This window comes from Arachis ipaensis, chromosome B03 (assembly GCF_000816755.2).
Source record: "Arachis ipaensis cultivar K30076 chromosome B03, Araip1.1, whole genome shotgun sequence".
In the NCBI taxonomy this organism is placed as follows: domain Eukaryota; kingdom Viridiplantae; phylum Streptophyta; class Magnoliopsida; order Fabales; family Fabaceae; genus Arachis; species Arachis ipaensis.
Window position 1 is genome coordinate 22660721 of NC_029787.2, and position 4537 is coordinate 22665257.

Below are 4537 nucleotides of genomic sequence, written 5' to 3' on the forward strand. Positions count from 1 at the left end.
ATAGAAAAAGTGGAGGAGAAGCTGAGCATCTGGAAAACTTAGGTACTCAATAAGGCCGGTAAGTTGTGCTTATTAAATCTGTTTTGAACAGCCTGCCTGTCTATTATTTGAGTTTGTATAAAATGTCAAAGGCTGTTGCAGAGAAACTGATTTTCCTACAGAGAAGGTTCCTATGGAGTAAAGAGGATGGTAGGCTTGGTATGGCCATGATCAGGTGGGAGGTGGTACAGGCTCCCAAGAAGCTAGGCGGACTAGGTGTTGGGGATGCCATGGTGCGTAACGCAGCCCTCCTATTTAAGTGGTGGTGGCGTTTCTCGAAGGAGGACTGTCCTTTATGGAAGAAGGTGGTGTGCTCGTGCAACAATCTGAATCCCAGTGTGATGCTGTCTGCCCAAGTATTACCCACTCGGGGGGGGGCATGGAAGGACATTTGCCAAATACAGTTCAAGGATCAACGAGTAAGACAGAATATGATTAATGGGTTGTCCATGGAGATTGGTGATGGGAGAAGAACTCGGTTCTAGGAGGATGTCTGGCTGCATGGTGGGCCCTTGAAAGATATTTTCCCGAGACTCTTCTCAGTTTCAAACCAAAGAGGATCCGTTATAGGGGATTGTGGGTTCTGGGACGGGTTAGAGTGGAGGTGGAACTTCCAATGGAGGCGAGAGCTATTCCAATGGGAGTTGGACATAATGCACCAACTGCATGAAACACTAAGACTGGTTAACCTTGTTTGTGACAGAGAGGATAGAGTGGTATGGAAGTTTGATAAACAGGGTGTATTTTCTACTAACTCCTTTGTGTAGGAATTGTAGGTGGAATTGCTCCCGGAGGATATGGCGAGTTTCAGCTTTACTAGGACAATTTGGAAGAGTCTAGTGCCACCAAGAGTTGAATTGTTTATCTGGTTTGTCTTGACTGGAAGGGTGAATACAAAGGAAAGGCTGAGTCGATTGGGAGTAGTTAACCAAGAGGATGTGGCCTGTGTGTTGTGTAATAAAGGTGTTGAATTTAGCCACCACTTGTTTCTTGCTTGTGAATTTTCTTGGCAGCTTTGGTGTGCATGGCTATCCTTTGTTGGAAGGCAATGGTCATGCCCAGGGTCGATGAAGGAACACTTTCAGAGTTGGACTGAGCTACCAACTAGAAAGCAGGAGCATAAAAGGTGGATGGTATCTTTCTATGCTATTATCTGGAATTCTGGCTTGAAAGGAATAGGAGGATCTTTTAGAATAATGGGAAAGGGATTGATGAAATAATTTACCTGGTTTTCAAGAACTTTAAGGAGTGGTTATGTGTGGATCCCTTCTGTTGTTGATGGCAATGCCGAAGATGACAGTGGGTATCATATAGTTGTGTTGTATGGTTTCTACCTAATCTGGTGGTTTTTCTTTTGTTTTTACTTTTGTTGTTCTCTTTGCTCCACTTGTTGTGTTGAGCTCTTTCATTCAAAAAAAAGTTATCTAATTAGATTAGATTCTCGAAATGTGTTAATCAGAAACATAATAACAAAAATCTAATAATCATATAAAAATCAAGATTCAAATGAAAAAATTGACATACCTAAAATCTGAATCAGACAAGGAGAAGGCGAGATATCAGAAAGAAACAAAAAATTACAGGATCAATTACATTTGAAATACGAAGCTGAGATTGCTCATTCGCGAGAAGGTAGACTATGTGCTCGTGCTGATTAGATATATTATCCTTCTGCTAGCAACAAATGATCATTATTTGAGGCTTCCGAATATCAAATAAATTAGTTTGAGAAGAAGTTGCCAGAGAGCTAGACAGTTGTTGTTGTTGTCAGAGAAGAAGTTACTAGAAGAGGTGGTGGTGAGAAATAAACTACACGACAAGGAGCAACGGCGGATCTGGACGGCAAGGCAACGATCTACAAACAATGAGTGAGCAAAGGAGGCAGCGCGACCAGAGGAGGCAACAGTGAGAAAAGAACGGCACGACAATGAGAAAGTCAGATCTGGGCGGTGATGAGATGATCTGTGAATTCAGATGATGCCAACGCCGTCGAGATCTCAAAGACGAAAGCGACGGTGCCGAGACCTTAGAAGATGACGAAGACGGCACTGTGACGAAGAAGACAACAATGGTGTGGGTAACTCAGAAGACGGTGTTGTGCTTCCGGCGGATAACTCAGTAATTGTTTGGAGAAGATGAGAATGGTGGGTGAGTTGAGTTAGGCTTAATGAAGGTAAACCAGTAACTATCTTATTTTATTTAAATTAGTGACTGATTTAGTGACTAATTAGTTTATAATAGTATTTTTTAGTTGGTCGCTAACTTAACAATTAGCAACTGATTTAGAGACCATAGCCTTCGCGACCAAACAATTTTTCACCTTATTTCTCTATCGGTTGCAAAATCAGTCACTAAATTAAAAAATAGTGACCGATTTTGTGACCAGAGGTCCCAAAGACGTTACTTCTTTGTTTTAGTTACTAATTTGGTCCCTAAATTAAAAAATAGCCACCAACCTTATTCTGGCTGTATAAAAATTTATCGGTTGTTAATTTGGTTGCTATTAGTGACTGATTTAGCTACTATTGCCTTAGCGACCAAACAATTTTTCATCCTTTTCTCTATTGGTTGCAAAATCGGTCGCTAAATTAAAAAATAGTGACCAATTTTATGACCAAGAATCCAAAAGACGTTACTTCTCTTGTTTTGGTTGCTAATTCGGTCGCTAAATTAAAAAATAGGGACCGATTTAGCGACCAATTTTATTTTAGTTGTAGAATAAACTTATCGGTCGCTAATTTGGTTGCTATTAGTGACCGATTTTATTGGTCGCTAAAATTGGTCATTGAATATAATTTAAAAGACTGATTTAGCGGCCAATTTTTTTCTGGTCCTAAAAATTTTATATCGATCGCTAAATCAGTCACTATTAGCAACCAATTTTTTCAATCCCTATATATTCTGGTAATTTTTTGTAGTCAAATTAAGGCATAAAATAGAATCATAAACCAAAATATATTCAATGTAAGAATATTCAATATAACTTTAAAAAATATTCCTAACATATTTGTAAAATGATTTTTTGATATTCCAATGATATAAAATATATATTTCCAAAGATATAAAATATAATTATGTCCTAACACCTAACATATTTAATTATTATTATTAGCTATATTTATTGAATTTTTTTTTGGTATTTTTAACATAAGTTTCATACTTCGTATATAGAAATATGAAAATATTCCTAACATATTTAATTATTATTATTAGCTATATTTATTGAATTTTTTTTTGGTATTTTTAACATAAGTTTCATACTTCGTATATGTAATATAGAAATATTAACTCCCACCCTTTGTAATGCGAACAAATATTCATTAATTAAATTATAGGAATATACAGTACTATTTTCAGGTGACTATTCCCAAGTATAATTCTACATATATCTCGAATTAACTTAATTTGTAATAAACCAAATCCCACAATTATTTTGGACTAGCTTAGTTATGTAAATTGTTACTGATAATAATAATGCTTGTAGATAAATAGCACAAGTAGTAAAGTGTACCAGACAACAAATACATATACATGACTAGTTTCTTTCAGATCTGATCTTCAACAAATTAAAATGTTGTCTCATTCCGATGTGTCAAATTCGCTTATATGGATCGATCAAAATGCCGCTTCACCTCTCAAGATAATAATTTGACGGTGTATATCCCCTTTCTTCCTTTTCAATTTTCAACATATACTTGGAATGTAATTCCTTTATCTATCTTTTTTCATCACATGCATGTTGCATGAAGATTTCATAATCATGCTAACGTTTATTTTTTCTTCATGATTATTTTATGATAATTATGTTTAATTATTAATTGGTAGGATTTCATGAAGTTTAACGAAAAGATCCTATATAACAAAAATAAGTGCTAATAATGAATAAAGTGTTACATGCATGTATAATTTAACTTGTTTTTATTCTCTATTTTTAATAATTTAAACTTTTGAAATAAATAATTTTATGATATAATATTATTGTTGGTTCCATTTTTCACATAAAAAGAATTTTAACATAAAAAAGGAAATAATTTCATGACAAAAAAATATAATAAATAATTGAACTAAGATATATATATAAGAGAAATAGAAAACAATCGTAATTCTTTCTTTGGTCATTAAATTAGTTAACTTATAGGTTTTTAATTTTATCAAAATTTTGGCTCTAATATATATAATTTATTGGTTGACTAGTAAATCTTGATTGTATATATAACATAAAGAGTGAATATTGTAATTTCTGATTATAGATATAATCATTTGTGTATCATTTATGTATTTGATTTTTGTTAATCTTAAAAGCAAAAATTTCAGCATAATTATGATAAAGAAAAAAAAAACTTACAAAAATTCATACGATTCAAAAATTAAAAATACTTTTGCATGAGAGAATATATAAGAGATATAATCATTTATATGCCTCTTCTTATTAACTTCAATTTTTGAAAAAAAATAGTTTCATAATACTCTCAAATAATATAACTCCCATTTGATAGAT